Source organism: Sarcophilus harrisii, chromosome 5 (assembly GCF_902635505.1).
Source record: "Sarcophilus harrisii chromosome 5, mSarHar1.11, whole genome shotgun sequence".
Classification (NCBI taxonomy): domain Eukaryota; kingdom Metazoa; phylum Chordata; class Mammalia; order Dasyuromorphia; family Dasyuridae; genus Sarcophilus; species Sarcophilus harrisii.
This window is the reverse complement of record NC_045430.1, coordinates 229,770,840-229,794,792: the sequence shown is the minus strand read 5'-3', so window position 1 is coordinate 229,794,792 and position 23,953 is coordinate 229,770,840. Positions and strand designations below refer to the sequence as shown.

At 36.7% G+C, this 23,953-nt stretch overlaps 1 protein-coding gene across 12 annotated transcripts in view; it reads left to right on the top strand.

Annotated features, from left to right (window-relative positions):
- The window catches only part of KIAA1217 (KIAA1217 ortholog), a 563,370-nt gene that overhangs the window by 435,408 nt on the left and 104,009 nt on the right, over nucleotides 1–23,953 (top strand). Inside the window, exon 1 of one of the 12 annotated variants that reach the window (XM_031937976.1) lies at nucleotides 2,381–4,439. The exons of the other annotated variants lie outside the window; for them this stretch is intronic. The gene's annotated coding sequence lies outside the window, so the exon portion shown is untranslated. Of the gene's footprint in view, nucleotides 1–2,380; nucleotides 4,440–23,953 lie in introns of those variants that run through there. 12 annotated transcript variants of the gene reach the window in all.

Here is a 23,953-nt window from a genome sequence, read left to right as displayed (position 1 = left end):
CTTCCCTGGATTCATAAGACTCATTGTTTTTTACAGTAATATTCCATTTCTTTTATATCCAATTTGTTATTATCAAAAAAGTGCTATAAAATATAAATATTTTTGGTATATGTGGAGCCTTTTTTGTCATTGAGCTCCTTGAGGAAAGAATTTAAAAGGTAGTAGATCAATAAAACAGTTCAACTAAAATGCCTAACCGTTGTTAAGAGTTAGCAGGGTCCTCCTTCCTCTGTTTTCTGCTAAAGCATGGTAATGAAGGAATTTGCTTGTGGCTGTTCTTATGAGTCACTTGCTGGAGTAATGAGCCTGATGTCATTAGAGCTTCTTCACTTACCAGTCTCTATTGGCAGAATGTGACCAAAAAAACAAACAAACAAAAAAAACAAAACAAAACCAAAAAAAACAACCCATCACAGTTTTAGTCTTCTTACAAATAAACTTACACCCTGTGGAAAGCATAGTCTGGGACAGGCCCAGGACTAGGATGAGCGATACAAAACTGGATCATGGAGGTGGCTTCAAACATTCCTTCAGCATCAAATTAAATCTCATGTCATTAACAGAAAAATGTTAGCATGTCTGTCCAAACTGTATCATCTTCTGGAGCAATCATTGGAAAATACTAGTATTACTTGGGAAACACAGAATGAATCCATCAGCCTTGAGGTTATAGGCCTCAGGGCACAGACAAAGTATGTACTTGGTGGTGGAAATGCTTGTTTTTTTGTACATTTAATATCTTAATATGAGAACTTTTGAGGTCTAACTGTTCTATATGACTATGATTAAGTAGAGAAGGTAGTGCCGTGTAATGGAGAGAATGCTAGCTAGTCTTGGAGTCGGGAAGACCTATATTTGAATACCACATGGGATACTTAATTAGCTCTGTGGTATCTTGGGCCATTCATCAATCATCAGTCAATAAGCATTTATTAAGCATTTCTTTTGTGCCAGCTACTAGAGATACCAAGACAACAATGAAGCACTTCTGTTCTCAAGGAGCTTCACAGATACATGAATCTAGAACAAATACATAGTGGTGTAGAGAGAGATGTCACCAGCCATTGGGATAAACTACTTAAAATCTTTGAGCTTCATTGTCCTAAATTGTAAAGGTTTGTTGTGAAGATCAAATGAAATAATGCATTTAAGGTGATTTACCACATCATCCTTGGCTGTTCCTCCCTTTCAGATATCTTCTCCACACCAATCTGATTGTGTACACAGTCTTGTTTCCCCTGTCTCTCATACCTCCCTTTTTTCTAGAAATAACTGTATAATCTATTTTGGACCCTCTCTACCTGTCACCTGGACTGTTAAGTCTTTCTAATTGCTTTCCCTGCCCACAAATCTTGTCCCCTCCAGTTCATTAACAAATAAAACAGTTCAAATCATGGAACTCTCCACTTCCAAAGGTTTTTTTTAATGACTCCCTCTTGCTAACCAATTAAAAATGTAAGTCCAAATTCCTTAGCTTGGCATTCAAAGCCTTTTACAATCCAACTCCTTCACTTTGTGTGACCTCCTGTCTTCCAGTTCTCGAAATACCTAGTTGGATTTCTCCATCTTTTTCACCTGCAGGCCTTTTCCCCATTCTTCTTCCTTTGTCTAGAGTGAATGCCTTTTAACATTCTCACTATCTATCATTCAAGACTCAGACCTAAAGGCGACTCCTCCTTGAAATGTTCCCTTATCTGTCCCAATTGGAAGAGCTTACTCATGGTCTTAGGGCACAAGATAGGAATAATGATGATAACTATAAACTGTATATTTGTGTGGTAACCTGGAATTTATTTCACTTTTTTTCCCTCATCACACTGCCTGTGAGTTATTCTGGAAATGCATTGTTTTCCTTATTTTTGTAAATAAAGGAGCAGGTTCTGGGAAGTTAAGGGACTTGTTGTCTGAGAAGTTAAGGTCCCCTAGCTTGAAAACAGCAGGATGAGGATTAGAACCCAGAACTTTTTATTTCTTGTCTAATGCTCTGCTACCTTCACTTTCTATATGCTGCCAATTATTACAGATGGCCAATTTATATGTCTGAAATAAATACATATATATATATATACATATACATGTATATGTACATGGTTGTGTGTGTGTATATATATATATATATATATATATATATATATATATATATATGTATATACGTATATATGTAGTTGAAAGATATAGACATAGATATAGGTGTATCTATGTATATCTATGCCTTCCATCCATCCAAGTGAAAATAACTAGTAGTCAGAAGGACTACTTTCACATTCCCTTTTGCTTTCTCCTCTCCCTCCTCCTATCTCCTCTCCCTCTCCCTCACCTCCCCCACTCTTTGCCTTTACCACTCCAGCATCTTTGCCAAGGAAACCCCAAATGGGTCATGAAGAATTGAACACAGCTAAAAACTAACTGAACAACAATTTAATAACCTTGCTTGTGCCTTTCCTCAACAGAACAACCAGATGGCTCTAACGTCAGTCCTTTATGTTTCAAAGTCCATGATTTAACACATAGCTATCATTTCATCTTCCTATAAAAGATCTAAATAAATGAATAAAAGAGAAGGCAGGGAACCCAGGAGAAACTACTTGTACTTTCCCCCCTTGTTTCACTAAAGATCTGGCCTAATCAATTTAATGGGGTTTCAGGGGCCTAAGTCTCTGAGAAATGGAAGTTGTGAAGAGATGTAGTGACCTGATCATTAACATCTGGTGGGGAGAGCTGAAGGCTCTCCTACACCTGGGGGCTTGTCCCTCCATTCATAGCTCCTTGAAGTGGTTAAATCTCTGGGAAGGATTTGTATTTGATCTATAAGAGGTGATCAAAAGAATAGCCTTAGGATAGATATGCAGATGTCATTCTGTACCCTATACTAATTATTACGTACTAATTATTACGTTGGAGTTTGTTGTACTCTTTGCCCACCAGAGAAATCTAGATGTGAATTATATTCTAAAGAGGAGACTAGGGTGAGGAAGAAATTAGTCTTTAGGGATAGCCCCTTAGACTCAAATTAAGAACCCCCAAAACATGAGGTTGTAGGTCCTGAATTACATTAACAGGAAAAATAGTGTTACAGTAAAGACTTCCAGGTATCTCTGTGCAAATTCTCTCTCACTGAGGACCAGGGAAGGAGAGAAACCGTCATGGTTAGTAGCATGGGGCAGTAACGTTGGAAAGGGAGCTGAGCAGACCAGTCTTTGGGATTTGTGGTAGAAAATTAGTAGGTACAGTCACAATCTGGTAGCCTTTTGCCTTAGTTCTGTAACAAAAGCATACATTTACATAACGCTTGAAGTAAGCCCCACATTCTATTTTAAGTACTTTTATTTTCCTCATTTTACTAAGACTGAGAGTTTGTTAAATGACTTCAGGGTCACACAGCCAAGAAATAATGGAGGCAGAATTCAAACCCGGAGCCAGAGTCCTTGTGTCCAGGATTCTTTTTATCCCATTATACTTCCTCCATTCCCTCTAACTAGCCCATTTTCACCAATCACCAGTGGCTCCTCAGTCAGCTGGCCCCGTGCCAGAGCAGATTGAAGGCTTTGCCATAGTAGAGGCAATAACATCATTGCGAACGTCTGAAGCATTTTCTTCTTTAATTTCTCGACTGTTTGACAGCCCTGCCTGCATTTCATTATATGTTCGAGTTAACACTGTTGAAATCACTTGAAAATGATGAACAAAATGATCTCCCTCTTATGCTGAGGAGCTTTTTCCTACAAGTCAAAGGTGTGTCTCCTGGGAATGAGAAGAGGATTGTTTTTATGGGGATCATTAGGGATGCAAACACGTGTTAATTCTGTGGTTGGTGCAGGGTCACTTAGGACACATCCTACCTCTGAAGTTAGGAAACCTCCTCGTTTTTGTTTTGTTTTGTTTTTTTAAAGGGAAACAGCTCCTCTCCGCACAGCTGACGTGCAGCCTCCCAAGGCTACACTGTTGCTCCCTTCTCCCGATACTTTTTTTTTGTCATTGAGAGGTTATGACAACACAAGACATATTGTATTTATAAACATCACGTGTTTCCTCGTTGGGGCTCGCAGCGTCTGCCAGACAGAACACATGGAAGAAACATTTCTCGTTAGCTCAGCATCGGTTTTACTTAGGCTGATTTCCGGGACAGGGAAAATGCCTTCCTACTCAGATTTAGCTTTTCTGGGAGCAGGAGCAAAGCCCCGAATGTCCGTGAAATAGGCTTAACGAGAGCGGCTACTGCTCCTTCAAACCGCCTATTTTAACTAAAGACTTCCTTCTGTAAAAGGGGGGGGAAAAAAAATCCCAGCCCAAACCCCCCCCCCCCCAAAAAAAAAAAAACCCACGCTGTGCATGTAGTCCATGCAAAGACTGGGCTGAACTGGAAGCGTTTGGACGCTTTCAGATTCTCTGTGAGTCTAGAAAGTTTTTCCAAAGAAGAAAAGGTTCCTAGAAGATGTAAGGTAAGAACTTTTATTTTCACGATCTTCAGAAACCTTTGATGCTTATCAGATACTTAGACTGAGTAGATTTTTAAGTGTTCTGTATCAAAATGCAAAACATAACTTTTAAAAGATTAATAATTAAATGTACTTTTTTTTTAAAAAAAAAAAAAAACCTTTTAAGTGCAGTTTAGAAGGAAATTTCTTTAGAGATTGAACCTTTGAAGATATTTATCTAAATTGTAACAGGCTTTTCGTGATCTGTAAACTAGTTGCTTGTTAACCTTGTGACTTAGGAGGAGTTAAAATGTCGATAACATTATGTTGGTCTATGAGTTTTGTGACAGTTTCCCAGGTTTTTAATGAGAGACCGACCTATCTATTACTGGCTATAAAGACACATGGGAAATGAAGGACCGTAGTTTTTTGTGAAATCGGGATCCCCATTCCAATCTAACAAATAAACTCATTTAGAGAATTTATTTCTCTAATAAATAAATAATAAAGCAAAACTCTAATAAAGAAATAAAAAGTTCACTTTTTCAGAGAAGCTAGTTTGATGGAAAAGTTTTTAATTAAGTCATATCTTGTTTTGAAAACAAATTGTCCACTTAATCCTCATGATAGAACTAATGCTTCCCTGTTTCTAATTACCTCTTATTGCGTTGTTTTTCATAGAAGTGGGAATCGTGCTCATTTTCAGTAATTGTTGGGACAGGGCTAAAGCTAGGATTGGTTAAATCACTGTTTTTTGTAACTTATCATCAACCCAGCACAGTGCCTTGCCTGTGGTTCCAGTGGGCGTGTGTCTCAATTTCAAGAAAAGAAAAGTATATGTTTTAACAAGTTGTTGCTAAAGGAATATCCTTTGTCAGACCACATGCTCCAGTTTTTGGTTTGGAAAATATGGTTGCCGTAAACCTAAAACAAGTATACATTTACTGAATTGAAGTATTTCTTTTAAAAGGACCATAATGAGAGAGTTGTCTTTTAAGGGACTCCTTTAGTGCGTAGACAACTTAAATGGTGGGAGACAGCATGGTACAGTAGCTACCTACCTAGCTTTATTAGAAAGAGCATTTTCTGCTCAGATACTCTCTAATCTCTGGGCTCAAGCCAGATAAGGCAATGGATAGAGTGCCCGGCCAGGAGCCAACAAGACCTGAGTTCAGATGCAGCCTCACATACTTTCTTGAAATGCAAGGCAATCATGTAGCACCTACTTCCCAGAGATGTGGTGAGGGTTAAATGAAATATAATATCTGTCAAAAACTCAAGCACAATGCCTTGCTCACAGTAGATGCTTATTAAATATTTGTTTCCTTCCTGTTCAGTAGCCCCAGGAAGCTTTTTAAGACTACAGGTAACACAAAAGTTGCTGATCTTCATTATTAGAGAGCTAGTACTTGATGTACCTTTTTTTTTTTTCTCACTCCACACTCCGTGTGTGTGTGTGTGTGTGTGTGTGTGTGTGTGTGTGTGTGTGTGTTTGTTTAACTGTACCTGGCTTTTAATGCTTGAGACATTTTCTGTTAATCTTAGTATTTGTCAGATGATTATCTGAGAACAACCTAAGGCAAGTTTCATCATCTCCATTTAGGGCATAAGGACACAACCATTCTCTCAAGATCAAATACGTCAGGGATGTCACAGAAAATAAGACATTTCTACTTGCTCTGCTCTCAGCTGCCAACCCCAGTTTCTATATTCTAGATGAATTACAATCAAGAGCTAGATCTGGGCTGTGTTGCCAGCTGTGTGACTTTCAACAAGTCATGCCTTCTCAAAGTGCATTTTCTGATCTCTAAAATATGAATACTTATTCTACCTACCTTCTAGAGCTTTGAACACTTAAAATCATTCATTTGTAAATGTGAGCCATTAGCACTGACTGATTTTTGTACAGTTGGCAAAATCCTTTTCTTTTTTTTTTTTTTTTTAAACTTTCAAGCTTTTATAATTTAATGTCATAGAATCATAGAATGAGAGCTGGGATGAACCACAGAAACCATCTAGCCCAATCCCCTCATTTTATAGATGAGAAAACTGAAGCCCCCAAAAGTGGGACATGACTTAACCCCAAGGCCACAGAATATATGGCAGGATGGGAAACTCATTCATTTAATTCCAAATCCAGGGTTCTGTCTGCTGTTCCATGATCAGACATTCCCTGCCCAGAATCTTGACTAAATCTGACCCGCACTGAAATAAGTAGCAATCTAACCAATTGGTGGAGGGATTGGAGGGTTTTGTATTTTGTCACCTGCACCCAGAGATTTTTTCCACTTTCCTACAGAGACTTGGATACAGTATTGTTTTCTTCTTTCTGTGTGGTGTCACACCATAAAAATTTGTATTCTTGGGATAAAAGCAGAATATTTATTTTTCTACTTGAAGAGAAAGTCTCATGCCTTCAGTAGAGATTAGAGCTCATGGAGGCTACTGGCTGAGCTACAAGATGGGGAAGAGGAGGTCTGGGTAGGGGTCCTTAGATAGTAAAGTTGATTCTCTCGTGAGGTAATCCAGATATTTGACTCTGTCTCCTTCCTAGCCTTACAGTGACTGCTATGTCTGACCTCTTCTCTTCACCCTTTCCCAGCATCAATCCTCCTGCCCCCCAGATTGAGACATCAACTCATCAGTATAAACATCCTGGTGATTTGTGAATGTGAAGGTAATTACTGCCAACGACATCACCCAGGAACACAGCTGCTCATCACAGACCCAGAAATAGGGACTCTAGGATCAAGGCAACTTACCCTCTTACCAAAACAGTCCCTGTGGATTTTTGAAGTCTTTTTGAATTTTAAACTCTAATCTCTTCTCCTTTCCTTACCCATAGAATTAGGAAAGTATCTTGCTTAAATGAGTAGGAAGCACCTACTATGTAACAAGGTCCTATAATGCAAGGCTGTGGTCAGCTAATGGAGACTGAGGTTAGTGATTCACTTTAGCTGCTCTTTAGTTGCACTAAGTCCAACAACCAATACGGTCAGATCCATGTGACTTGAGTCATTTACCAAGCTGCCTAAGGAGGACTGAACCAGTCCAGATCTGAAAGATCAAAGTGCACTATGTCAGTGAGTAGTGAGATCAGGCTGGTGAATAACTGCTGGGTATCCAACCTGTGGGAATTTGGTAGACCCAATTTTACTTCCCATCCCCCCAAATCCCCCTCCCCCAAAAGGACCATGGTTCTGTGCTAAATTCCAGATATACAAAGAAACAACCCCCCCCAAAAAAAAAAAATATATATATATATATATATATATCTGCCCTCTAGGAGCTTACTTTCTACCAGAGGAAAAAAAAAAGAAACTTATAAACATGTAATGTTAGCAAAGGAATAAATTGGTGCAAGAACCCGAGCAAGTTAGATGAATAATATCAATCAAGTGCCATTTATGTTGAGCTTCAAAGGAAGCTCAGGCAGCTGGAGGAGATGGTACATTCCAGAAGAACTGTGGTGTGGGTGATCCCTCCAACAATACAGATCGCAGCTTTGTCTCTGTCTTTTCATAAGCTCTCCAAAGTGGACCCACCCATACTTTACTAGTCTTTCCTTTAAGTCTTTAAATGTTCCTGTGTACATCTTACATTTTATATCCCTTCTGGTATGCTCATGGACATGTTATAGCTTGTATTTTTTCTAGTCTGCTGAAAGTTCCCTGATACTAAGGACTGTTGGTTTCCATTCCCAGACCTAACTAGCATGTTTTGTTTTTTGTTTTTTTTTTTCACAGAATGCTATTGTGTGTTATTGATGAATAGCTGTTTAATTGAATTGAAAAAAGTGAAGCAGAAAAAAAACCCAAAAAAACCCAACCCTATCCCCACTTCAAGTACTGGTTTCTGAGCTACTTGGGGAAACCAATCTTGTTGCATCTTACAGAAAGTTTAATCCTACCCAAAACTGTCCTCAATTATAAAACATTTATTGATAGCAATTACCTTCTTCCACAGTAGGCTCTTTAAACTGTTAGACTGAAAACAAAATTGATTAAACTCAACTACCTATTTGTTGTGGGGTCAGAGAGGGAAGCAACATGTGCCATGTGAGGAAAAGAACAGAGAGGCAATAGTCAGGGTATAGTCAGAGTATTAGCTTCTAACAAATGACAGGAAGGTCATTTCACTCTTCAGGAATCTAGATACCTCTCTTAGACTTGCAGATCAGCTGCTCATCTTTCCAGACAGAAGGAGGGAGTTTCCTCACTAAGTGTTCTCTACACCTAAGGTAGTAGAAGTCTAGATATACATAGAAATGGAGCTTTTGTTGTCTAATGTGAGAATAAATGGGCAAAGATAATTTTATTATTTATTAAAGATGATTTTAGAAGATTGAACTAGAGGTTTTTATTGTAATATATAAAATCAAAGGTCTTGCCACTTCAAAGAGTTTAGAAACCACTTTTCTAGCCTATTCAAGGCACACTTTTGCCAAGAGTGACAGTCAGTCAAGCCACAGACCTACTAGTTAATAAGTATTTTTTTTATTTTCCTCCCTCCCTTCCCTTCCTTCCTTCCTTCCTTCTTTTCTTTCTCACTCCCTTCCTCCCTTTCTCCTTTCCTCCCTTCCACCCTCCCTCCTTCCCCTCCTCCATCTAGGTACCATAAACCTAGAACCAGAAAGCATCTTTGAGATCATCTAGTCCATACTTTTTATTTTGCAGATGAAGAAATTGAGACCTAAAAAGATCATGACATAGCCAAGATTCCACAGGGAGTGCCGGAGACTGACTTTGTATTTTAACTTGGGTCCTGTGATTCCACATTTAAAGCTTTTCCCGCACTTCCCATCCCACATAATTGAAAAAAAAAAATTATAATAGAATTGAATCAATAGAAGGAACTGGGAATATTTATGTTAGAGAAGATGTGAGGAGATGATAGCTAATTTCAAGTTTTCAAAGGGCTGATGTGTGGCAGAAATTCAACTTGTTCTGCTTGGCTGACGTGATCAGCTTTAGGAGCAATGGGCGGAAATTTCCAAAGAGTCTCATATAAGCTCAATGCAGGGAAAAACTTCTTTACAATTAGAGTAACACTGAAGTAATGTGGGCTGTCTCAAGTTAGTAGTAGATCCCTTATTGTAGATCTTTCAACAAAAGTGGGGTGACTGCTTTGGTGGGATGTTTATACAGGTGGTTCATACTGAGCTACATTGGGGGTTGGACTAGATCATTGGTGATATCCCTGCCAACACTTAAGTTCTGTGACAGTTCAATCTATTATTTTTACTGTGGAGCACCCAGATGTAGCTTAATCTGCTTAGCTTTATAGTAGTTTAGCTAAGGATATACCAGTTAACCCAGTAGCTACAACACAGGACTGGAAATGGAGTCAGAAACGTTTTGATCTCATGTTGAAGGTTGGGACCATTTTTTTTCTTTTTTTTTGTTATAGATAACTTTTATTTTTTATTAATGCTTTTTATTTTTCAAGACATTTGCATGGGTAATTCTGCAACATTAGCCCTTGCAAAACTTTGTGTTCCGATACTCCCCTCCCCCACACTTTCCCCGATGGCAAGTAGCCCAATATTTGTTAAACATGGTAGAAATATATGTTAAATCCAGTATATGCATACATATTTATACAATTATCTTGCTGCATAATGAAAATCAAATCAAACCAGAAAAAAAATGAGAAAGAAATAAAATGCAAGCAAATAACAATAAAAAGAATAAAAATGCTATGTTGTGATCCATATTCAGTCTCCGCAGGCCTCTCTCTTGGGTGCAGATGGTCTCTTCACCATTAAACCATTGGAACTGGTCTGAATCATCTCATAATTAAAAAGAGCCACATCCACCAGAACTGATCATCACATAATCTTCTTGTTGCCGTATACAATGTTCTCTTGGTTCTACTCATTTCACTTAGCATCAGTTCATGTAAGTCCTCCAGGCTTCTCTGAAATCTTTCAGAAAAGCCTGGAGAGTTCAGAGAAGCCTGGAGAGACTTACATGAACAATAATATTCCATAACATTCATATGCCACTATTTATTCAGCCATTCTCCAATTAATGGACATTCATTCATTTTCCAGTTTCTTGCCACTACAAAAAGAGCTGCCACAAACATTTTTACACATGTGGGTCCCTTTCCCTCCTTTAAGATCCCTTTGGGATAAAAGCCCAGTAGAAACACTGCTGGGTCAAAAGGTATGCACAGTTTAATAACTCTTTGGGCATAGTTCCAAATTGCTCAGTTGGAGCCATTTTCCTTGTGTGACCCTGCATAAATCACTTAACTATTCTCTTCCTCTGTTTTCTCATCTGTAAAATGGGGATAATAAAAGCACACATTCCCTAAAGATTCTCAAGGAAATCAAATGAAATGTTTATAAAACACTTAGCATACTTGAATCACTATGTAAGTGCTTTTTATTTTTTATTAACCTAGATCTGTTGACCACTTATCCCTTCAATGCTGTCTCAAGTTATGTAGCATAGTGGAGAATATAATAAATATGTATATTTAAATAATTTCTTAATGTTGAAAAAGTACTTTTTCCCCCAGCAACTCTATTTGAGGTAAAATTTGAATCCCTGACTCTAGACACCAATCCCAGCATTCTTTCTGGTATAGTACTTTGTGTTATTAATTACTTACATCTGAGACATAGAGTTGTATTTGGGTGGGGAGGGGGTCTGATTTAGATAATATTATATAGTACAATTCTTATCTCCATCTGTTCTAATAAGGAAAAAAATGGTTAGGTTTCCCTATCACTTCAGAGAAGGGAATATATCTCTTTGATCATCTTACTGTGGAATAATATGGAGATGTTATGGTGTAGCCAGACTTTATTAATTGGAATGGATGAGCCCATGGAAAAAAATTGGGTTTTGAATTAACCAGGTTTGGATTATCCAGTATTTTTATTGTAGAACAATAGGCCATCAGGTCACCTGGGAAATAGCAGCTGCTACAAATTACAAAGGTACTTTGAATAAAAACAATATTGTCTTAGCTAAGATTTATGGTATTATAATTCTATTTTGAAAAATATCTGCCTTTTTATAGTAAGACAAATAACTTTTTATAAGACATCTACATGAAGCTTCTTCCAAAATTGTTTTTAGCAAAGAACCAAACTGTCTTTATTGAGTTATACATTCCTTAAAATCTTCCTGGGTGGTCAGTGGGAGAGGAAGAGTTAGATTGTATTCTGTGTTTATTGACTGACTACTTAAGTGGATGTGAGATCTCATCAATGTGGGTCTTTCTTCCCCTAGACTATTACTCATATTTCTTTTAGTTTCATGAATTTTCTTGCAATATTCAAGCTTTCTGTGTGTTCCTGATTATTGTGCATTTTTTCTGGTTTATATATTGGGGAAAAAACAAAATTTGATAAAAAGACTTCTAAAGACATTTATTTAACTTGATATACAGCATGGGAGACTTTTGATAAATTTTATTTTCCTACTGATAATTACTGAAAGTTGATCATTAGGTCTTTTATGAGAAAATAACATGAATATGAAAGATACATTTTGAGTTATTAAAAAAAACACTTTTTCTTTTCATACTATAACTCATTCCGTATTCCAAATGTAGAAAATATGTTTTAATTCAGTCGTTGAATACACCAGATCTACCTGTTGCTGTTTTTTCTCCCTCCTTCCATGAAATCAAAGACGTTGCTTGTCCTTGTTCTGATTTTAATCATTTCAACTGGTTCTACTGATTTGGATTTGCTCTGGCAGGAATTGCTGGGGGGCAGGATAGGAGTGGCTTCTTTCAATCTCCAAAGACATTTTTTAAATGCCTAATATGAGTGCAAAAGTGTTGGTTTGACTAATTTAGAAACTTCAGGCATCTGATATGATAAACAACCACATGATTTCACCCTATGGTGTTTTTCAAAGCCCTTCTTTAAAACAAATAGATATGGCTCTCCGAAAAGATCAGGAAGTGAAATATTCATGCTCTTACTTTCAGGGTAGGCACTAGCTGGATCCCTTTGACAGATGGCCTAAGTAGGAAAGGAGGAAAAGAGGGAAAATTCTGGTTATATACTCATAAAGTAGGCAGTATTTTTGTTTGCCTTTTAAAGAAAAATCTAAAAATATGTTTCCTAGCAGCTGTTTAGCAGCAAAACAAAAAAGCTGCTTCACTGTGAAGCAGATTACTCACCAGTTATCTCTAGGGTTCAGACCTTATTGCAGCAGAAATTTGCTACAGATTTTACTGTATATATTTAGACTAAGGAGTCTATTAGCTTGCGATCTGGGAGGGCCCTGGCATTCTGATAGAAATAAGAAATGTGCCTCTGTTGGCAACCTAAGGATATAATTATGTTAATCTGACCAGTTTAATACTGAAATATGTTGTTTTTAAATGTTTCGTATTTTTATTATTCGTAGCAACATTCTGAAGGAATTTGGTTGAAATGCTAATAAGTTTCTGCTTGGTCATATTCTGTGAATAGAACTTAAGGAGAACAAAATGATCAAGTCCTTTGAACTTGGCAACATTCACAAATAGAGCTTTACAAAAATGTCAGGGGAACACTGCACTCAATATGCAGTTATTGTCTACGTACTAGGTCTGCACAGAATTTGGGAGGTAGAAGGGACCTTTGCAACCACCAACCACCAAGTCTAACTCATATAAGAAAGGAAATCTCAGTACAACATGTTGAACAAGTAGTTATCCCAACATTTCTCAATGTAGTGATTTTACTTTAAGACAACATTAATTGGGAAAATTGGAAATTAGTATGGCAGAAACTAGGCATTTAGGTTTCATGACCTAGGCATATAAAGAATGAGATCATAAATAAATTAGAAGAACATAGGATAGTTTACCTCTTAGACCTATGGAATAGGAAGGAACTTATGACCAAAGAATTAGAGATCATTATTGATCACAAATAGAAAATTTTGATTATGTCAAATTGAAAAGTTTTTGTACAAACAAAACTAATGCAGACAAGATTAGAAGGGAAACAATAAACTGGGAAAACATTTTTACAGTCAAAGGTTCTGATAAAGGCCTCGTTTCCAAAATATATGGAGAATGGACTCTAATTTATAAGAAATCAAGCCATTCTCCAACTGATAAATGGTCAAAGGATATGAACAGACAATTTTCAGAGGAAGAAATTGAAACTATTTCTAGCCATTTGAAAAGATGTTCCAAGTCATTATTAATCAGAAATGCAAATTAAGACAACTCTGAGATACCACTACACCCTGTCAGATTGGTTAAGATGAAGGAAAAGATAATGATGAATGTTGGAGGGGATGTGGGAAAACAGGGGCATTAATACATTGTTGGTGGAACTATGAATGGATTCAACCATTTTGGAGAGCAGTTTGGAACTATGCTCAAAAAGTTATCAAACTGTGCATACCCTTTGATCCAGCAGTGTTACTACTGGGCTTATATCTCAAAGAGATCTTAAAGGAGGGAAAGGGACCTATATGTGCAAGAATGTTTGTTGCAGGTCTCTTTGTAGTGGCTAGAAACTGGAAACTGAGTAGATGCCCATCAATTAGAGAATGGCTGAATAAATTGTTGTATATGAATGTTATGGAATACCATTGTTTGGTAAGAAATGACCAGCAGGAAGATTTCAAAAAGGCTTGAAGAGACTTACATGAATTGATCCTGAGTGAAATGAGCAGGACCAGGAGATCATTATATACTTCAACAATAATACTATATGATGATCAATTCTGATGACCTGGCCATCTTCAACAATGAGATGATCCAAATCAGTTCCAATAGGGCAGTAATGAACTGAACCAGCTACACCCAGTGAAAGAAGTCTGGGAAATAGTATGAACCACTTCATAGAATTCCCAATCCCTCTAATTTTGTCCACCTGCATTTTAGATTTTCTTCATAGGTTAATTGTACATTATTTCAAAATCCAATTCTTTTTGTACAGTAAAATAACTGTATAAACATGTATACATATATTGTATTTAACTTATACTTTAACATATTTAACATGTATTGGTCAACTTGCCATCTGGGGGAGGAGGTAGGGATTAGGAGGGCAAAAATTAGAACAAAAGGTTTTGCAATTGTCAATGCTAAAAAATTACCCATGCATATATTTTGTAAATAAAAAGCAAAAAAACAAAACAAAACAAAAAACAAAGACACAAAATTGGAAATCAAAGGAGAGATTAATAAAATTAAAAGTAAGAAAACTATTGGACAAATAAATAAAACCAGGAATAGGTTTTATGCAGGGGGGGAGGGGAACTCCAATAAAATAGATAAATCAAAAAAAAAAAAAGGCAACATTAATTGCTAGAAAGTTTTTTCCTATCAACAAGCTTATATTTGGCTCTTTGAGATTTCTACCTGTTGTTTCTGGTTATGCCTTCAGGTGCAAATAACAAATGTCACTCTTATTCCACAAGGTAGTCTTTCAGATTATTGAAGGCAAATAAAGTCTTCTTTCCTACAGGATCCCCATGCTTGGTTATCAACTTATTCTCATATAGCATGCACTCAGAACTTTTTTTTTTTTTTTTTTTTTTTTTTTAACCATATTGGCTGACTTGTTTATGGATATCTCTAGCTTATCTGTGTTCTCCTTAAATTGCAATATTCAAAACTGAATCCAGCATTCCAGATGAGTTTTCACAAGACTAGGGTACAGAGGGACTCTCACGGCCTTATTCTTCTATTCTTTTCCTTATTCTTGGAAGCTATGTTTCTCTTAATACAACTCAAAATTACATTACATTCTTTGGTTGTCATGTCACAATACTGGCTCATATTGACCTTCCAGTCCACTAAAACTTCCAACAAAGTTGGATAAACTCTTTTTCAGATAAATTCTTATCCATCCATCTTCCTCTATCTTAAACTTGTGAAGTTCATTTTTTTGGTATCCAATTATAAGACATTAGATTTGTCTCTACTGAATTTCTTCTTATTGGATTCATCTCAGTGCTCTAGACAAAAGCTTCTTAAACTGTGGGTCAAAATCCCATGTGGGGTCATGTGACTGAATGTGGGGGTTACAAAATATTTGGCAACAGTAAAAGATATCAAATTTTCCAAGATTTAATCATTTATGTAAAAATAAACAAATATCCATTAGTATGCAAAGTTGCTTTCTTCTTTAGTAAATAATAAAATTATATATGTAAGCCAAAGAATTGTTTTAAAATGAATTTCTTTATGATTTATTATCAGTGTTTGATTTATGTACTTGTTTTATATACCTGTATACTCGAGGTCATATAAAAATTTCTCAGTATAAAAGGGATCATGTGGAAAAAGCCCTGCTCTAGCCTATCAAAATCTTTTTGGATTCTGACCTTCATCCAGTGTGTTAATTTATCCCAATTTTGTGTCATCTGCAAATCTATTGGTCATGTCATTGATTACTGTATCCAAATTACTGGCAAGCCCAACTCCCCTGGGTTCCTCTGCTGGAAAACTCTTGTCATGTTGACATTGAGCCATTAACAACTAACGACACTTTGAGTCCAGCCATCCAATTGCATTTTGCATATAATTATATTTTTATCTAGTCTGTGTCTTTCCATCTTTTCCCATAAGAAGAATATACTTTTTCAAAAGCTTTACTAAGATGTGTGTGTGTGTGTGTGTATGTGTGTGTGTGTTTGTGTGTTATAGATATAACTTCTACTCATTTAATAACCCTATCCATGGACAAATGAGAAGAATTTGTTCCAGTAGCCATGTAGACACTGAAGCAGGCATTTTAGAGTGCTTAGAACTTGGTCAGACTTCAGACACCAAGGTCATCCACTGCTTTCTAAGCCATCACCAGTTATTTGGATTTTTTCTTGCCACTGGGTTCATTGACTGGAAGAGAGAGTAAGGCTGATGACTTTGCACAGTTCTGCCAATTTATGTGCAAGTCAAGACATCACCCTGATATCACTGCTCCTCTTTGAAAATGAAAGGTAAACAACATCAACTCTGTCAAAAAACGAATTCAGATTTCTCTAACATGACTTGTTCTTAATGAAACTGTGCTAGCTCTTTATAATTGTGGCTTCCCTTTCTGATGATCATCAACTGTTCCTTTAAGGATTTCATCTAGAATTTTTATAGAAATCAATGTCAAGTTCATTGCCTTATAAACTTTTTTGGGGAAAATTGGTTTGAAATGTGTCTTTATCTGATACCCTAATACCTTTCCCATCTTCCATAGTCTTTCAAATATCACTTAAATTCCTTCAGTTTTACCTCCCAGAGAAGTGAAAATATTATTAGGAAAGAAGAGCAAATGTTAAAAAAAAAAAAAAAATACCTATGATTCCAGTGATAATGGGGCGAGGTAGATAAGGAGAAAGAAGTTTTGATTGTTTTGATTTTTGAACCTGGGTTCCCTGCTTTTTGGTGCTTTTTGGAAAACAGTGACTCTTCTTACTGAAGCATCCAAGAGAGTATCTTTGGGTTTTGACTCTGAAAGTTTCTCTTTGATAGCAATCCAATTCTAATGAAAATAATGGTTTCTTTCTGTTTGATCACCTTCACATCCTATTCAGCTAATCTTTTCTAACCATCTTACCACTGGCTCTGCTGTTGCCCATTTTCTCAAATAGAATAGTATTTATTGGACCAGACTTCCAGAAAAATATGCCTCTAGTCTTTCAGGAAGTTTAATTTACTCACTTTTGAACTCCAGCCCTGGGGTTAAGGTGTTTTGATTGGCGAGTGAACGAGTGCAAACTTATCTAGTGCACAGCTGATCCCAGCTACTTCATTTCCCATCCTGTCTGTCTTCTGAAATGTCCTGTCATTATATGTGCCCCCTCCCCCCCCCCCACCTTTTGCTTCGGGCATAGTAATTAAATCAATAGTAATACAAAAGTGATACCCCAATTAGCTGGTCTTGGCCAGATGCCTTGACCAGATGAGCACTATTTTTGATCAAAAAAGGCAGTTATAACTGAGTGCTAATAGGGCCTGTGCACTGAATCAAAGTCATTGTGTGAGAGACAGTCACTCACTAAGCAGTTTTATAAAAATGAAAAGCTAATCTCAGATGGGGAAAGGGAGATGAGATTCTGATCTGCATCTGCATTCAAGAGACTGGAGCAAGAAAGGAGCAAAAAGCTGGAAAGAGAGGGGAAATGGTGAGCACTGCCATTAGGTCTACAAGCATCTCTGCTAGGAAGGTCCAAGCGGAGAAAAGTCCCCAAGAAAAGGTTTGCTTTTTCCCCAATATCCCTATCCTGAAGCTCTATGTCAAGTCGATAAGTATTCATTGAATATTCATATGCCCAGCATATGCTGTAATATAATTTAGGCTAGGCTAGGATAGGATGCTCAGTTACACTGTGCTGCATTGTTATAGTATAGTATAATCTGTTGTTCTGTTAACCAAATGTGTCTAGTAAACTGAATTTTGTCTTAACCACAGAGGCCAGGAATTGACTAGAGATTAATATAAATGTGTGATTAGGCAGAAAGCCCAACCTTTACTTAGACATTAGGAATTTTTCTAACTGTAGACTTGGAACAGTGGTGGCTGAACTTTGAACTTTTCATCTAAAATAAACTCCCTAAAGCCAAAGAGGAAGGAGCCAAGTGAACCTTAGAGCCATTGTATTGCCCCATAGGCTTAGAATGAGCTAATTATTGCAATGAAGTGTTACACTGCCATTGTTGCTTCAGTTATCCAGTTTATGTTTAATTACTTAGACCAAAATCCCCTACCCTAACCATCACTCCTCTATAATATATGCTATTTCTCATTTAAAATGTAAGGTCTTTGAAGGCAGGGACTGTCTCACTTTTATATTTAATCCCCCAGTATTAGTTGTGTGTGTGTGTGTGTGTGTGTGTGTGTTCAGTCATTTTCAGTCATGTCTAACACTTTTGGACCCCATTAGGACTTTTTAGGCAAAAATACTGCAGTGGTTTGCCATTTCCCTTTTTAGCTTTTTTTACATATAAGGAAATTGAGGCAAACAGGATTAAGTGACTTTCCCACAGTCACACAGCTACTAAGTGTCTGAAGCCATCTTTGAATTCAGGAAGATGGGTCTTTCAGACCCCAGGTCCTGCCCTCAATCCCATGTGCCATTAAGCTGCCATTTAACACTATTAGTAAAAAGAATAATAGATTTCCATTGTGGAAGTTGACCTGGGTTGCACTGTGCATTGAATGTGGGAGGACTTGAGTTTGGAGACTTCCTTCCATGAGATGATGATTTAGTGAAAGATCTGAAGTTAATGGTTGTCACCTGTTACTTTTCAAATTCTTCCTTTTCCAATCTTATTGGAATAGACTTTCTGAACTAGTCCACCTCCAACTATTGGGAAAAGGACCATCATTTTGAGGTATGATCTTTGAGACTGGAGAGATTTTATCCTAATTTAGACAATTGCATGCATTTTTATAGCTTCCATTTTATTTCTGTGATATTTCTAACAATGACAGGAATGGGCATGCAGTTTTTCTTAGATGCAGGGATTTTATTCTCCAGGACTGGGCTCTGGAAAAGTGAATAAGAAGACAAAGCAATGAGAATCTTTCAATTAAGCAGCATTTCTGAAGCTTCTAAGCCTACCCAGTGAAGCAGTCCTAGAAGATAAAAGTCAGAAATCCTGGTAGCCCCATCCAACTTCCCCATTCTATGTTTTGTTAAATCTAGAAGAGATTCTTACCAGATATGTTAAAGCAGTACATTTATATGCAGGTGCCCATTTTGTTGTTAAACTGTTTAATAGCAGATTGTCATTTGTAGAAAAATCTACTATTCAGCTTATTTAAGAAAACATTGGAAAAGAAGATAAAGTCAAATAGAAAACATTTGTCCTTATTTCCCTCACTACACAAAGATAAGCACATTTAAAATGTCCCTCCCCAAAACTTTATTTAGTCTTAAAATGCTAAGCTTTGTCACTGGGGTCTCAGGGTTGAGAATTTTTGAGGTCTTTTCTCTTTTTTCAGTTTAGCTTGAGTGTCCAATCACGATTTTGGTTCTTAAAATCATAAAGTTCAAGCTGGAAAGAACCTTAGAAATTATCTAGTTTAACCCTCCCTCCCTCCAGCACACACACACATACATACACACACAAACACACACACACCTTGTGTTAAAAAAGAGGAAATTGGAATGCAGACAAATGAAATGACTAGATTTGAAGTTAAACAAGAAATATATGACAGAGCCAGGTTTTGAACACAGATATCCTGACTCCCAAATCGTGGTGGGGAAAGGATGGGAGAGCTCTCCCAGTTATTGTCACCTATCTTGTTAGCCACTGTCAGCTTTCTTCAGTGTGAGTTGTGTTTCAGGAATACAGTTCTTCACCTCTTTTGGAGGCCGTTAATTTGGATGAAAATTCCAGGTTTTTTCTGGCAATGCCATGGTTATATTTTTGCAGAGGAAAAGGGAAAGGAAATAAAATTTATTGACTCAAATCCTCCCTGCTTCCTCTATAGGGCATTGCCTTGGAAAGCTCCATGTACAATCCGTGCCACGTTATCCTCAGTGCAGTCACAAATCCCAAATTTGTTGCATTTGAGCCTGTTCTTCATCCAAATAAGGAGAACGGGTGGGTTTGACCATCTCAGATTTCCTAAGGTGGCTGACTAGTCTGATATTTGAACTGAAAACATGAAAGTATTTCTTTGAAATGGAGCATTCCTGTGGGGTTTGTGGACATTTTAGGGGCCTTGTTGTTGTTTTTCATTTGTAGATAAAGTTAACAAGTTTGATTCTAGTTTAGCCTTCTCTTGTGTCTTTTACAACACTCAATAATTTTCTGTTCTACAGATGACCCCTTTCAGATAGCTTTGGACCTGAGTTTAGATTGGAGAAGATAGTGGCCTTCAGTGATTTGGTAGTCACTTCCCTCCCTTTTTAGAGCATCAAACGAAAATCCTATTTCTATATTTACCTTTTACACTTGAATATAAAATATTTCTCACATTTCATAGAATTTAAGGTGCTTTGGTTGGAAGCCTATAAATATGGTGACATGCATCTGTACTGGAGAAAGTACTGCCAAGAATTGTTTAGGATTCTCATGCATTCCAGTAGAATGGAAGCTCTCTTGGTAGCATGTAAGCTACTTAAGGGGAGATAACATTTCATTTTTATCTATGCATCCTTATTGCTTAATACCCTGTCTGACATATAGTAGTAGATGTCTATTGAGTTTGTTGTCTCTTTTCATCTATTTGCCATCACAAGGATAAATCTAGTCCCCTTCTCACTCAAAATGTATCTAAAGTCATTATGGAAATTCAAAAGCATTTTGACTTCTGCTCTTGTGGTGACATATATGGTATCAGTGATTTGAAATGTATCATTTACTACTTCTCAGTGGAAAGGCTACATTCTAGTCAGCCTGTTTACCATTCCCCCAAAGGGCCTAAAAATAATTTCCCATTATTCTTCCCTTTGTTCATGACCTTCCCTTTATCTGCAGTATATACCTTTTCTTCTTATCTACCAAGATCCATTTTAAATCTCTGACCACTTCAACTAGAAGTGATTTTTTTTCTCTCTTATGAATTCCATAATATATTTCTATGTTGCTTACCATTTACTCTCTGATTTAATAGCTTTTGTGATTTAAAATTGTGTGTGTGTGTGTGTGTGTGTATGTCGCATCTCTCCAGTTGTAGTATAAGTGCCTTGAAGGCAGAAATCTTTCTTTTACAGAATTTTGTATAACTGTACAGGGCCTAGTCTAGAACCTTGCACTTAATAAGTAATTACTGATTGAACATTTAATAGACAATACACAGGGAAGCAGAATTAAATGATATTTGGGGTTTCTTTGCCAAGTCTCCATACAAATCCAAAGAAAACATTAGTTTTGTTAGGACATGCTCATCTAGTTTATAAGCTTGGAAAGTTTTGTGCATCTCTACTGCTAATGAGAGCTGGGAAAGTACCACATCCTCACTTAGAAACATCTATAATTATATCACAGCTGACATCTGCTCTCCAACTTCCAGGTGGGAATTCTTTTTGTTCTCATACTTTACACACCTAACCAGGTTACCAGGGGGATTTCTTGGTTGTGAAGGGAGCTTGTTGCTAAGGGTTGAGGAGTATATCCATTCTGGAGTTGAGAAGAAGGTTTAAATGGAACTTGTTTACTTATACTTTTTCACTTGTATCTCTTAGAGAAATTCACTTCTGTGAAATGTATGGCTTTTATCTTTCAGATTTTTTTTTTTTTTACTATCATATCAAGACAAGGCAACAAGTATTTATTAATATGATAGTAATTATTCTTACAAAATATAGGATTCTATTATACAACTGGGAAACTTGGTAGTTCCCTGTACTAATAACTTGTCTCTAAATGTCATTTACAAAACATTTTTTTAAATGAGATTTTGCTAAAATAACCTTAGACATTAAACTTGGTTATTACTGTATATTTCATCTCTCAATTAATAAATCCTTCTTTGGGTGATTATTACTTTCTACCCCTTTCAGATATGTGTGTATTTTTGTAATAACAGTGATAACAAAAATGATAACAACTAATATTTATAGAGACCTTTAAAGTTTGAAAAGCAAAATATATGTATATGCATATATGTAAACAAACCTTGTTTGATCCTCACAACTATCCAGTTAAATAGATGTCATTATTAACCTCCTTTTACAAATGAGGAAACTGAGGCTGAGAATCTTGCCTCCAGTCACATATCACACACAGTAAGCCAGAAATCATGGTGGCAAGCATCCAACTTCCCTACCCTTATGCTTGGATAAGTCAAAAAGAGATTCTTATCAGAGATGCTAAAGCAGAACATTTATATGCAGATGTCCACTTCATTGTTAAACTATTTATAACAGATTATCATTTGTAGGAAATCAACTACTCAGCTCATTAAGAAGACTTTGGATAGAGGACTAAGACAATGAAGACACAGAGATAAGCACATCTAAAATGTCCTCAGAAATTTTCCATTGAGTCTAAAATATTAGGCTTTGTCACTGGGTTCCCAGGTTTGAGAGCTCTGGCTTCCGCCTTTCTGTAAAACTTACCTTTTCAGATCTCGAATCTTCCCAATCCCGAGTCTGACACTCCATCATACTCCTTAATTATGACATATTATGATTTAGCTCAGGGTTGTGCTACAGCCCTGCTACCCAGAAGGCTTTATGGGCCAAGTCCCAGTGGCAGAAAGGTTATGTACAAGAAGAGAGATATAAAAATGGGAAATTTAAGCCAGAGATCCAGGAAGCATAGGCTGAAAAGGAAGGAAATTAGAGTGAAGCTTTGAAACAAAGCTGCTGGCCACATGAACAGGTGAGGTAGAGAAGGAGTTTGTAATGAAATGTCTCTCCCTGCCTCTGGCCCAACTCCTCAATATAACCATCAGTCATACTTTTTGCCGTGTTTCCGTTACTTCTCACTTTCTTTGTTGATGAACATTTACTTTCAACCTACATTTTCTCTTTGTTTTTACTGTGATGTTGCCATAAAACATAAGCTCCCTGAGTCTAGAGCTTATCCAGGCTGACAGCGTCTAGCACAATGATGAGCATATATAGTAGGAACCTAATAAGTGCTTCTTGGATTAACTTGATACGTTTATATCTCATTTTTTCTATGCTCTATCATTGCCCACTTTTAGGGATCCACAACTATCCACAACTTCTATCTTATATGATTCTTATCCATAATAAAACAGCAATAAATTCTAGATAAGACATCTTTAATTCACTATTCAGGTGAGTTAGTCAGCATTTGTTAAATGGGCCAGGCATTGTGCTAAAAGCACAGAATAAAATCCCTGTGCTATTTTAGATGATCAACTCTTGGTTATCCAAAGTAATTGGGGAAAATGTAGCATGGAAATTCAACTAGGGATGATCCATTTCTTCCATATTTTTGCAGTACCTTGTTTGGTGTCTTTGATTGCTACTGGGATGGTCTGCAAACCACTGACCCAATTGCTCGCAGAGGGAGTCATTCTATGAAAAGTAACTCCCTCCTCTCAGCTAAATTAAGGTTGTGTTTTATATTTGAAAGTAAAAAATAGTGACCAGAGTAAGTTCCATTAGGTGATACAAAAGAAAAATTATATGCAGAATCTGTTTGTCTATATTGGACTACATATATAAAAGAAAATTAGTGAAAATTATTGAAATTTATGATTAAATGATTAAATTAATTAAATAAATTATAAAATATTAAATATAAATTATAAAAATAAATAAATAAAATTAAATAAATGATTAAAATTTTCCCCTAGATGTTTGTTGTTTCATTCTCTTGAAAATTGCATCTCCCAAGTTGGAACTTAAGGAATTATCAATGACCTAACCTATCATAACCAGTGATCGTAAAGGCAAGTGAATTTTACTGAGGGACAAACATTTTGTTTCCCTATCCAGCAGCACACCAAAGTTCTTGAGTGTTGGGCTAGTCAGATGATTTATTTCTTTTGAGTGCTTTCCCTGGTATTCACAGGGAATCCTTTAATCATGAGTGGTACCTAGTCTTTGTCAATAAAGAATGGCACTAGAGGGGGCAACAAAGGTCTCAGAGGCAAAATAACTAGAGAAGTAAACTTTACCTTTGAT